This window comes from Betta splendens, chromosome 6 (genome assembly GCF_900634795.4).
Source record: "Betta splendens chromosome 6, fBetSpl5.4, whole genome shotgun sequence".
Lineage (NCBI taxonomy): Eukaryota > Metazoa > Chordata > Actinopteri > Anabantiformes > Osphronemidae > Betta > Betta splendens.
Genome location: NC_040886.2, coordinates 16,154,393 through 16,168,605, shown reverse-complemented (window position 1 = coordinate 16,168,605; position 14,213 = coordinate 16,154,393).

Genomic DNA, 14,213 nt, shown 5'->3' with positions numbered 1-14,213 from the left:
GATGTAATGCAGATTTGTAATGCAGATGTGAGCTCTTTTCAAGCCCTGTTGAGTAAGCTAATGTTTAAACTTGGCAATCGGGTTGACAATTGCAAAAATCACGTTATGAAGCTGCTTTCAGGACCATGCTTCAGTGCGGTACGATATCATTTGCCCTTTCGGAAACACTGGTATAGCTGTTTATTGTGATTTTATATATGTATATGATTGTATTTATATGTATGTGCATATATAGGTATATGTGTATATGTGTGTATGTATATCTTTAAATTGTGACTTCCGTGTCTGAGTCTCATGGGAAGGAGTTGTGTCAGGATCTGCTGGTGTTTCATTCTAGGTGGTCTCTCACGCTTCCTCCTGTAACACACATTGACTCCTCTCGTGCCCGACGCCTCCTGTCGGCTCCTGTGAGCGGTGAAGGTTTTCTCACTTGCCGGCGCTTGGCGGCCGCGTCCCACGGCCACTTGGACACATCTAAAGCACGGAGCTGTGACTTCACGCTGCACACTGAGCTTCCCCAGGTCCGTTGACGAGCTCCCGCCACGTCCTGCTATGAGGCGACGGCTGTGACGCCGGCCGACAGGAGCTAATAATCAGACTCCTTTGGTGGCAATTATTGCCCAGCAAACCTGTCAGCAGCCCTGTCATGAGAGAACGGAGAGGAGATTTGCTACCAGCTACGGGTCCGAACCTTAAATCAATCATGAATCAATCATTTAATTAATCATAAAATGAAAAAAAGATCTTTAAAGTAGAAATCTGTGTGACTGCTTTATGGTGCTGTTATTTGGCTGATGGCTTTGAAGTATTTCTACTTTTTTCTGTCCTCTGTTATGTCAGGCTTTTTATTGTGAAGGAGACAAAGGTTACACAAACCTCACTATTTGATATTTCATATCGCTCAGTTTAGATGTTTGCTTTCTTCACTTAATTCTTTATTAAGAAAAATGAACCTGCACAAACACTAATGCAGGGAGACCAATAGAAGCAACTTCAAAGCAGCAGAAGCAGCTTTGGATCACTGACCACACAAAGGGCCTCATTTCCACCCCTTTCCAGCCAAATGACAACTGCTTCCCTTTTGGCTTTGAGGTCCGCCAGCCTCTTTTCTCCTCAGATAAAAAGGTGCCGCTTGTGACATTGTGAGTTGCTTCTCGTCATCCCTCTGGGCTACAGGGGCTGTCAGCCGCAGTGGACAGGCCCAGTACCTGGATCCAGGCAGGAAACCAAACCCAAAGTCTCTCCCAGAGGCATCCTCCAACACAGAGGATGCCCCGCTCCACCTGCCGCCGCTCCAGTGAGAGAGTTGCTGATGTGTGACAACAATAACAGGTGACAGGTGATGGAGGCAGGGACGGGACAGACAGCTCCTCTTTCTCTGTTTCTGGTCACTCACTGCTCGTTCAGTGGCCCCCAGGTCAGAGCCCAGGGCCTCAATGATGGATGGGTACAGCTGAGGTGGTCCCGATTGGTGGAAAGTGATCTAATGAGGACGGGGTGGGGTCACAACATGACCCTGAGGACCCCGGACCCTCCTTTACTACATTCTGCATTTACTGAAAAGTACTTTAGAGCAATGTCAATAAACTATTAGATATTAGGACTCTATTACGAGTCTGTTCATAAGAATTGAAGTGAAACTGACTGAATATTCATTTTTACATAGAAACAGTCGGGAAAGAAAGTGTTAGAAGGAGTAAAGGTGATAAACAAACAGAGGCATGTTACTTCCTTTAGGTGAGTTGCTCTGTGCTCTGGCCTCACTGGCTCAGGCCACGCCCCTCGTCTGTGACCACACCCATTACCTGGCTCCTTTGTCTCACCGTGTTCACCTGCGTCAGCGTGTTTGTTTGTTCCGGTTTGTTTGTTTGTCAGGTTGTCTGCTGTTTAAGCCGCATCCAAGCCTAGTGACACGAGTTCTTCTTCATTCTTTTGAATATTGAGAACACTTCTTTCCTTTTTGAAATTCATCTAAATGCATGTTTTGTGTCTGACCTTGTGATTGATTCGTGTTTTTCATGAATCCTGTTTTGGGACCTGAACCTCGTTTTTGAGAACCTCTTTTAACTTGCCTGATTAACGTGGAAGAGATATCAATAGTGTGGAGAGACTCGTGTTTATGGACCATGTATTTAGAATAGTTTGCTCCCAGAATGCCTTGCGGTCGACTCATCTCTGTCCCTAGTTTGGAGGAGTTTTGCATTGTTAATGTGAGGACGCGAGGTCTGTGTTTTTGTGAGTGCTTTGTGTCACAGTATCTTTCGGGCCGAGCGGTGCGGCTGCTCTCCTTCTCCAGAACCGTCTGCTGTCCCTGCTTCTGGAGCTCTCTGCAGCCATCCAGGGTGTAGCAACACAGGCATGTTGTGTCTGGCATGGTTCTGGTCTGGAGTTGACAGTTTGGGGGCTGGGGTTCTTGTGTCAGCTGGTCTTTACAGTAGGACTACACGGCGCTCCACCACCTCCACACCTCCGTCGGCCGAGCAGCACCCACAGGAAGTCCCGGGTCCGTTTGGTCCGAGCGCCAGGACAGCTGGTGCCTGGGCAGCTGCACGGCTGCGGGGTGGCTGGGAAAGGGCCCGTCCCCGGCCGACCCAGGAGGGGCCGCTGCATCTGCTCAGCTGTCGGCCCCCTCGCCCCCGCCCCCCTTGCTTCGAGTGCCCCCCACCCCACTCCGTCAGCTGAGAACAGCAGGAGAGACAGCTGGCCGCTGTTGCCAGGGAGAGGAGAGGATGCGTTTGTGTTGGTGTGTGTGTTGCGCGAAGAAGTGGGGGTCGACCGGGCAGCAATGACGTCACTGCAGAAATGATGCAATTAAGCACATACACACACATGGTGCTTCAGTGACATACATAGAGAAGAATTATCACTGTTCTGACCAATTAGAACCTTGTAAAAGGAGAATGAATAGCAAACCTGCTTTGTTGGGTTGAATTACACTAATCAGGTGTTCCTATTAAAGTGGCCAGTGAGTGTTTGTGTGTTTCTCAGTAGCACAAGGTGCTGCACAACAAATGCAGTTTCTGATCCTATTTGAGAGAGTTGAGGCAATGATTTCTGCAGCCTTATCGTTCAGCCGGTCCTGAGAGGGATGGGTGGGGGTGGGGGCTGTGTTGTGGTGAGGGTTTGGGGGATGGGGGAGTCTGGGGAGTTTAAATGAGCATAAGTCGAGGTCGGTGGGGGAGCAGGGAGGTGGCTGTACTAGAAAGCAGAGGGTCTTTGTCCTTAAAATGTCTGGCGATGCAGGGGTCAGGAGCGACGGAGGGCGAGGTAAAGCCGTGCTGGGAGCCGTTTATTAAAGAAACCACCTCTGAATGTGAACAGACTAAAACAAAGCAGCCGGCGCCCTTTATGAGTCACGTTTCACTCCCAGTTCAACTTGTGACGAGTTAGAAGACGCTACTGAGTGCGGACCTTCAGGTTTAACTTCACTTTTATCCTCGGGGGTTAAAGAGAAGTGCTGTGCTCCGTGGGGAGAGCTGAGGAGAGGAATGAGGGGGGGGGTTGAGGCCGTACACATCCATCTGTCTGGGAAATAAAGCTCCATCAGTTCATCTCCACTGTCGTTCATCTGCGGTTTCACCAAGTAACCACCGCCCATCTGCTCCGAGCATGAACCATCGCTGGTCACCACTGGTTCCTCATCGACCCAGTGAATTGTTAAATGACCACCAGGGTTGATTAATTACCCGTTTGCCGGGTGCTTTAATGGCCCTGGGCTAATTTGAGTCCGCTGATTAATCCGGGGTCCCCGGCGGTGCAAGCGGACATGGCTGTCCACGGTGGGATTAGGAGCACAACAATGGATGACAGATGACCGGCAGAGTTCTGAGTGGCTTTGGAAAGCTGTGCTGATGTTTGCACTGCAGATTTTAATGAGCATATTGTGTTGATGGACTCTGAAGATGAACCGGCCATATTGCTGTCATTTATTCTGGATTACCATTGAAACATATTGTACGCTTTATTGTTATCATTGTGAGGTCACCCTTGTCAAAGAACAAAGACCGAGTGGCTGTGAGTTTTAATATTATTAACCAGAACAGATGAGATTCATTTACATTTTAAACATGAATGAAAGGATGAAAATTGTATTATCTTCAGAACCTACATTTCGAAATACAAACTGGAGGGTTAAAAAGTTTCCTGTTTTCCTATCTTGTCACTGACTCAATCCTCTCCTACTCGCTCTCCTCCCAGATTCAACCGCAGCCTAATCTCAGCGTTCAGTGACGTCAGAGGCACTTGCTTCGTTATCACAACCGTGTGGGGTTGTGTCTTTTCTCCAGGCAGCACCGAGATAAAATGAGCTGAACTGAGGTGGTGAACTTTCATTTTTAGGGCGGAGCTAATACTTATCAGCGTTCGAGTAAAGACAGATTCTGTCAGGACTGTTTGTGTGTAATACAGCAAACGTTACTCCCCAACATTTAACTGACACGTCCCCTGAAGACCTTTTTTTTTAATTTTAGACCTACTCTCGTAGAGGTTTGTTTTTATTAACTTAATTTTGATCAGCTGTTATCTTTACTTGCCATCTGAATCATCAAATTAGCATATTTCCACTCCCACCAGCAGGGGGCGATGTTCACGTCAGGGTGACTCCCCCACATCTAGTATTTTGAGCCCAACGACCAGTTCACTGTATTATAAATGTAATTTACATCTGGGTCAGACACCTGGCAGTAAACGTAATGGTAATAATTTGCTGTCATGTATTTTGAGTATCTGACTGTATATGAGACATTTAGGGAGCTGAAGCTTGGACAAACCTGTCGCCCTCTTTTTGACCAGGTTTGCCTGCTTAGGCCACAATCTCATCTTTAGTGATGCATCGGACATTGTTATTTATTTATTGTAACATGAGCTGAATGTGTAGCAGGAAGCGCGTCCGAGCTCAGCCCGACTGCTCACCTCCATCCAGACACACCCAGTGGGAGAGAACTGCCTCTTTGTATGGATGCGTGTGTGTGTGTGTGTGTGTGTGTGTGTGTGTGTGTGTGTGTGTGTGTGTGTGTGTGTGTGTGTGTGTGTGTGTGTGTGTGTGTGTGTGGACGGGCGGTATCGCTGAAAGACCACTCTGTGCGAAGTGGTGACTGTGCCACTTTGGTAGCACTTTTCGTACCCGATGGGGAGGTAATTGGGGTTCATTTCCTGCAGGGCGTAAGGTATCTATGTGTGAAACATGGCTGTGTGTGTTTGTGTTAGTTAGATTACAAAGAGCAAAAGCACCATTGTACAGTCAGCAGTGAGCACAGAGTGTTGCCTCATGGGCGCAGGTTTGTTTTTACTTGCACAGACTGTGTGTGTCTCTGTAGAGACTTCAGTGGGATTTTAGCACTAGGGTTAAATTTGTGGGCACGTGACGCAGGTACGTGGGTTGAATTATGTTAAGTTTCTGCTGCGTCACTTAGTTTTGTACAGCTCCACAAAACAAATCAGATAATCTGTAATTAAAAAGTTTAATATCTCTTCTCTCTTTAGACCAATGTCAGTATGTTTTTAATTTCTTTAAACTTTCTTCATCTGCAGTTCATGCACCACAGGAGGGCAGTAGCAGCCCATTTCCTTCCTGTTCTTACATAAAACAATTGTACTAACTCTCTGTCTCTCTCTCTCACACACACACACACACACACACACACACACACACACACACACACACACACACACACACTGAATCATGCAATCATATAACTCACGTTGAGGCCTAAAAACCTTGGCGAAAGCAGGAGAGTTCTTATTCGAGCAAATAATTGGGTCACTTGCGAGAAGTAAACAAACACTTCCTAATCTCAGTACATGGACTGGTGCTATTATTCTAGCCAGTTATACACAATAAACTGTGTGCGTGTGCATGCGTGTGTTCATCAGATGCAAATTCCTGCAGGAGCTGCTGCTTCCCAGAACCGTGGTCGCCGACGGAGCTAAAGGTTAAAAAGTTGACAAAGTAGAGCGAGCAATAAACATGAGTGAGTGTAGAAATACAAAGGGTTAAAATCAGCAAAGGGTGAGTAAGAGTTGAGAGTAAAAGTGGCCTTGAGGCAGACTTACTGACGGGAACATGTCAGGGCTGAGGAGGCGTGGCCTCCAGTGACGGACGTGACCTGTGAGGATAACCTGTGGCAACGGGCTGGATGGAAAAAGTGCTTCTGAACAAGCATTTGAAACATGCCACTGCACCAGATAAAGTAAGATCAGGCTGGTAAAAGCATTCAGTGGGGGACACGCACGTCTATGTGCTGTGACCTTTGACCTCAAGCTCAAGTGACACCTGTTATTGTAACAGTTTGTGTTAAGGATTCCAGGTCAAGCAGGAGCAAATCACAGTATTAACTTCTGTTATTCTGCACCTTCTCTCTCACGTACAATGGAATCTCGTGTCTTTATTCTTCTGTTCTTCGGGCATTAACTCACCCTCACAGCCGAGGAGCCAGACTTTGGAAGGAATCGCTCCGTTAAACTCTTCCTGGGGCCGGGTTGCGGCGACGGCATTTGCTCCAGCTCTTCCTGGGAGACCCCGAGGCCGCCCCTCGACCAAATAGGATTCGTAATTACACCAACCTGGGAGTGACGGAGGGCGTCCTGCTGCAACGGAAGGCGTCCGACAGACGCCGTAATTAGGCTTCATGAAGCAGGAGTCTCCAACTCAAGGGAATACGACTACATGAAGTGACTCTGATTATTCAGATAGACGGATAGAAAGTCGTTCCTCTTTACAGTAGAAGCCATTCATTTTGTGCAAACCGGCACACGGATGCAGGCGCCGTGTGCGAGTGTGAGGTCGGCGGCCTGTTTTCCTTCTGCCGAGCTGCTGTCGCCGCGTGTGCACCTGCGTTGGCATCCAGCTCCGCTCAGGCCCGGTGCCACGCGGCCTCAGGCCCTCGCCCTGTGAGTTCACTTCCCAGGCCGGGTTCTGGGGGATGTTTCATTTGGCGCTGGATTCGCCTCAAGTGGAGGTGACGGCGACGTGTTTATTCACCGCCCGTTTGGAGGAAGCGCCGTGAGAGCTAATACACGTACGATTACAGGAGTCTGCAGACTTTTAAAAACCGGTTTGGAACGTTGTGACTAGTGGCGTGTGTGTTTCTGAGCGAAGCGGATTGAGAGGAGAGGCGCTTGCGTTCCGTTGAGTTTGCACAGTAAGTACGGGGTGCGTGTCTAATTAAAGGCTTATTGAGTGATGTAATGTGCATGTGTAGCAAATGCGTGAATGGCAAAAGGTACAAAGGCTTCGTTCTGTGCCTCGCAGACGCACTCGCGCGCACACACAAACTCCCATAGCGACACAGAGAATTACCCTCCCGTTTCTCCGCCTTCCCGCCTTGTGGCCTTTATTTTTGCTCAGATGATGCAGAGCGGATTAGTGAGTAATAGGTGACATCAGGCTTGAAATGCGGACCTTGACCTCATGAATCAACCCGCCGAACGCGCACTCACGTTGTTAAGTAACTCTTGTGTAGCAACGGGGGGCGGCTGGAAGGGGTGCGGCTGTTGTCTGGAGTGAGTGTGAGTGGCGGCTGCTCAGGTGTGTTGGTGCGTATGTCAGTGCTCGTCTGTGAGCGTGAGTGTGTTTCATCCGGACTGTGACTCATCGTCTGTCTGCAGGAGCCGCGTGACTTTGCAGGTCTGTCTCAATATTCCCGCCAAAGTTCCTCCAGCTCCTTCCTCCTCCACCCCCACTGGTGTCCTGCTCTACCTTCCACAGCCCCCCTTTCCTTCTTCGGCTTCATTCTATCAGTCCTGACCTTTGACCTCCTGCCCCTGTTGACTCAAGAGCCCAGGATTAGCTTGCTGAGAGCTCCTCGTGCCTGTGGCCAAAAGTAAAGCTGGAAACGCCGTCCGTGTATGAATGCAGAGGTGACGTAAGGCGATAAGGGAGAATTTGTGGGGCAGGCATGTTAAACGATGTCCAGTTCTCTTGGGTCAAGCCAAGAATTAGCACATGTTAAAGTACAAAAAATGTATCTGCAAACCTCTTTTGATCCTTCCTCACTGGAAACAGAGTGTGAAACGGCGTGAAGCAGGATGTCACAGCGTCACAGCTCCTCACGGTCGTCACCTGTAGGAGAACCTGGCGGCGCCGACCTTTGGGTCAGTAGCTGATCTGCAGGGGGAGTGTCCTGCAGGCTAGAAGGCTGCTGATGGATCTGGGCAGGTGAATTTGAGGTGGATACAGAGAACCACAGGTGGATTGAAGGTGGGTGGGGGATGGTGTCAAAGCCACAGGCCCGTTGCCTTTGCAAATCTGGCACAAAGGCCAATCAGTGCATCAGGATTTTTTGTCTTGAGTTCTTTCCTCAACAGGTTTGTTCAGTTTTTTTCTGTCTTCTCTTTGGAGGAGCTGCGTTTTAGGTTCAGCTGTGAATCTGGGCTTATTGTAAATGTTTTGTAAATGTTTTGTAAATTGTAAATTTTATTTTGTTAATAGACGAATAAACTAAGTTTCTCCAATAACTGTCAGTTAAAACATTGATAATATTAGGTGCACGTACACACACACAAATGACACAAAGCCTCGCTCGCTCCTCGACATTTACTCTTTGCTTGTTTGAAAATCCACTGAATAATCTTGACCCTCTCGGTTCAGCAAAGACGCATGAGAGCCAGTCATATGATGTCATCAGGGTCAGAGGGCAGGATTGTGATGCCTACACATCCAGACTGCCGATGGCCTATGAACAATCCCCAGCTTCATTCACCCTGACCTGCTGGTCCCGTTACAGGACTGTAGAGAAACAAAGACGCTAAAGCCAGAAGCACAGAATGGATCATTTTCTGCTGGGCTGTCAAGTAGCTGAACTCCAACTAATGAGCTTTCTGTCACTCCTCCAGCTGCCGGTTGCAGTCACGGGATGAAAGTGACTGATCACGAACATCATGCAAAGCATCACATGAAGTTAGTGCAGCAGCTAAGTTCAATACTTGAATGACTCTAATGACTCAGACATGCTTGTGTCTGCTACAAACACGCTAATCCCCACCAAATAGTGCTATTTGCACAGTTTAGGCTTTGTTAGGGAATAATCTGTCCCACACCGGCTGCCATTGTGGTGCCTGATGCCAAACGGCGTTCAGAGAGACACTTGTCTCGCTACATGGGCATCGTAGCACAATCACGCCTATAAAACGAGTCGTAGGGTTGGAGCTGCTACGAGCGTGAAAGGAATTGCTCGTCATTTTTCTTCCTTCCGGTCAAGGGAAATTCTTTTGTGGTTTGGCACCGTGTAATTAAAAGTGTACAATAAAGTAAGCCTGGAAGTCCAACACACTTTCTGTTTACTGGCATGTAGCCGTTAGCTCACATCCATCAGCTAGACGCATCAGTTCATAACCATATAGCCACGCAACCGGCCCCTAGATCACCTTACCACCTTTTTTCGAGGGGGGGGGGGTCATTTTAACTTGAATTTGATAGTTTGACATTGGAGGGGAAGTCGGGAGGCATGGGCACAAAGACACATGCAACAGGAGCCAAACGCAGACCCGAGGAAGCCGGAGCGGTAACCATCTGGCCATGGGCCGCAACAACCTGCCCACTTACCTCACCGGCACAGGCAGGCCTGAAACCCTGCACTTGGGATCCTTTTACATTTCATACTATGGTTTTCAAGAGTACACAATCATTTAAACCTGCTCTATAACGTCACAGAGGAGGACTTAGAGCAAATTGGATCAAAATTCAGTTAAGAGGAATCTGACAAACGGATAGGAGGAGGTAGTGGTAGTAGGAGGAGGAGGGTGTGGCCCTCGCACAAAGTACCATTGTCCTCTGAGCCCTGCACACGCCGACAATGGATTTGAGTGACAAACGGCGACCAGAAAACCTCAGGGCCTGCAATGGCGCCTTTGTTCGGCAGCTCACATTGTGATGGACAAAAAAAGTGCGCTGCGACTGGGAGTGTGGGGGAGGCTGCTGCGAAGGTGTAGCTTTACAAGCGCTGGAAGAAGAAGTCGGTCAGCAGCGGAAAAACAACTGCAGAGAGTTACAGAGATTAGCTTCACACTGTGAAACGCGGACGTGTCGACCGAGTCCTGCTCCTGAAACACAGTCGGGGGCAAAAAGTGAGACTGTGGGTTAGTTTATCAGAATTAAGAAATGAAAAGTGTAAAGTGATATGAGCTGTCTGCGCCTCGGAGGCTTTAACCCACACTCAGGCTGTTTAACCTGAGTGAATATAGAGCATAGTTAAAATAGGCAGGGGTTTAATCAGCCAACCTTCTGTGTTATGGTATAGTTCTAATTGCCTACATGCTAAATGCTGCCTCCCAAAAGGTCATACAGTTTGGACTATAAATAGGTGGCACGTCATTGTGCATTGTGAACCTGCGATGGGTGAAATCAGCACAAGGTGCAAATGTGCTGGTAAACGTGACTGGAGACCTTGTCTTTTTATAGCAATCACTTAACCATGGCACAGCTGGCCTATGACCCCCCCATCTCACTCAACTTGTTGATCCTGTGGACTCTGCCTGGGCAAAGTGCCCCCCCTCCATGAGATGTGTGGTGAAGCTTGCCTGGTTTAAAGCAGCGGGGACTGGCGAAGCCCATTGTGAATGATCTTGCAGCACAGCAGGTAGCTGGCAGAAGCCTCATGGCCGGAGCCTTTGAAGAGGAGCCGGCAGGGGCCGGGCTTGTGAGGATAGCTGTGATGTACGGAGGAGAAAAGGCGATGGCGGGGGGTCGGGGGGGCCCAAAGAAGAAGTTTAATAAAGATATTTAATACCTCAGAGAGGCCCTGCTTTGACTCTTTGAAGGAACATGGGGATGAAGAAAGGAGCCAGACAGCTGATTGTACATCCTGAACCAAGAGGAGAGGGAAGGAAAAGGAGGAGGCAAAAGGAAGCAAAGGGAGGATGTTGGGCAAAATAAAAGCACAGAACACTCTGTCCATATGTGTAGAAGACTGATTATATTTAAGATCGGCTTCATCCAGAACAAACCTGATTCAGCTAATCCCGAGTCCTAGTTATGCAAAGATCAGACATCACCAGGCGTGGTCACGTTCTTTGAGTTGGACTGGGTAAATATCTTCAAAGTGAGCTAACATTACTCTCTGGACTGGTGATTCATGGCTGAACATGAAAGAAGAGGCTAAAATAAATAGCACTCGGCACCAACGAGACTCTGGAGCTAGTTGTCTGAGTAAACTCCTCATATTCCTTACATTTGGAAAATGACACTTAGTACTAACAAATACACCGGGTCCGCTCTGCCCCCGGCTGAAAGGACCTTGTTGTCTCGTGTCGTGGCCGTGGGCAGAGGTTTCGATCCGTGACCAGGCTCCATGTGCAGTCTCAGACAGGAGCCGGGCATTGTGCCCCCCGCGCCCGCCCTCCTCCATATTCATGCGCCCAGGGTGGAATCTAATAAACGTAGGCTTAGGGAAATCAGTTGTCTCACATGGGAAAGGCAGCTAATTGTCCGGCGTCACGGCCAAACAATGCTCCAGCTATGAGAGCATGGAAATGGGCAGACGCCGTGCTGTATGCGATGTGTTCACGGCTAAGAACGCGAAGAACGCCGCAGAGCGCGGGCGGTTCCGTGCGAACGTGGAAGGAAACGTATTATTTCTTCAGATTTTAAAGGTTCCATATATTAAGTGTTGCTCAACTGACCTACATAGAGGTTATGTAATGTGTGATTCTGTATGGACTCTCTGGCCGTGGTGTCATATTGACTGTATTATGAGGTGTAGTTGTTTAGGTAGGATGTCACTGAGGGCCTGGGGTGAAATGTGCGGCCGCTGCCACATACTCACAGAGCTCTATTGTAAAGCAGGTCGGTGGAACCAACATCGCGTTGAGCCCAAGGGAACGCGCCTAGTGTGAAGAGATCATGTACCACAGTGATCATCATACACAAGCCCCCAGATGAAAGATGATGCTAATGAAATATTTTTACAGGCAACTTCTGTCTTTCTGACAAGTCTTTGCTCACGACTTTGCACACTTATTTACCACCTCGAGGATCTAAATGACCCAGTTAACAGAGGATCCTGTTACTCGGCCCCCGTTGGGCCTCGATTTATTACTCGGTAAACACTCTTCCCCAGGCAAACACCCCCCCTCTGTCATTTCTGCTGCCAAATCATCAGCGTTTGCATTTACAGTTTAAAAACGTGTCGGCTCCGTGCAGAAGAGAGATACGGGTTCGAATCACACAGAGGTGAGGAGAGTTGATAAGCAAATACAACGGCTGGTTTGCGAGAGGAAAAGCGATAATCAACACTTAGCTGGTGGCCTATCGTCATATAATCAGCTGGTGATAAAAGGTATAGTCACACAGCAGTTTGCTTTAAGTCACGGCCAAAAAGGTTGAGAAACTCCGGTCTAGACTACAAAAGTTCATTGTCACGGGAACCGCAGGCTTCGTGGCAAAGCTGTTCACAACAAACAGTTAAATCCTCTACATAAAATACCCGGACTATCAGCTCAAGACGTCTCCCTAACTCATCAAGATGCAGCAGATACGTTCAACCTGAATGGCCCTGTGTCCATTGTGATTTTGGCTGCTGAATTCTCTCATTGTGGCCCTAATGGAGGACGAGATAAGATTTTCGGTGCTGTTTAACACCGCAGTCCCCCTGGCTCCAGCACTTGCGGCTGGCCAATGGGCTGTCTGGATGGAGGCAGGGAGGTGTAGGGTTTCCAGTTGACAAGAACAATGGGGCCAAGTGCCTGAGTCAGCACTATCTCCCTGCTACTCGCTGGCTTTTTCCCTCCAACAAGTCTGGCCAGCCAATGGCAGCTTTGTGCTGTGGAGGGGGAATACACACACTTTAAACACACACACACACGCACACACACACACACACACACACACACACACACACACACACACACACACACACACACACACACACACACACAAAGAAGGAAGTCGGTGGGGGTTGGGAGCCCTGTGAGAGGAAAAAAATATTGCAGGCACTACTGTCTGTGCAGATGTGAGATGCCCAGACCTGTTACCGTCTGCATCTGTGAGTGGATTTGTAGCGCACACTGCTATAAATCACTAGCAACATATTTTATAGCGCTGTAACATGAAATACAAAATGTTTCTGTTCAAGCATCAGTGGTAGGAAAATTACAGCAGAACTAGTTACTCAACGTACAAGTAAATCATTGACTAAAATGTTGACTTAACTGCCTCTAAAATCACCGTCAGTGTTTTGCCAGTTGGTTTATAATAATATGTTACACTTGATTGATGCCTATTATCAATGAAAATCAAGTTCAAGTGAAGTTAAAACAGTTCTGTAAATAAGAAATACTTGTTTGGTTCATTCAGATGAATACTGAGCTCAGTATTAATTTGGAGTGTGATAGTATTACACCGTATAGTGTCTTTCAGAGCGTCTGTTTACATGTAGGACCACTGCAGCTTTGTCTCATTGTATTTATTTATCGTGCGCAGTGATGAAGAGATTCCAAGGTTGTTCCGACAGACTAACGCACAGAAAACATAAAGGTGTTCTCAAACACAATGGAAAATTGGCGTGAATGCGCGATAAAAGGGGAAACCAGCGAGGAAAACAACGGCCGGCCCTTCGAAGCAGATGCCCGGTGATATTTCAAGCTTGGACCCATTCGACAGATATTTTGAAACAGTATCCACGTGGTCTTGTGGTTAGGCTTCATAGGCATCTTTCCAAACCCGTGCATACCATCTGCTCCTCAATGTAAACCAAACCTGAGCACAGATCCGATTTCTGCTGAAGGTAAGACGAGACCACAAAGGTTAACAAAACAAATCTCAACTGTCTCTCAACATGAGACATAATGTTGCAACAACATATCGGAGTCGAATATATTTTCCTACTTAATACAGCTGCAGTGTTATTTTGTTTATTAATGATAAAACTGCTGTAGGATTCAGGAGAAACTGGCTGAAATGTACAATGATTGATTGAAAAAGCGCTGAAAAGCGCTGAAGCTAATTTCATGTCATTTTGATGCCAGCAACACCTTTCAGAAAGGCTTGCGTCTTCGTTTTTGCCCTCTTTTTCACCGCTCCACCTCTTTCTGTGCTGTCGCCCTCCGCGGGCGACGGTTCTGGGCCGCGGGCCGGCACCCGCTCTGTTTTACTGCACATCCGCGCTGCGGCACCACGTGCAGAATGCCGCGAGGAGCGAGAACTTCCCCGAACGCCGCGTGTCTGGAGGGCACATGTGCCGCGGCTCCGGATGCTGTTTATACGTACGTTTCTTTGCATG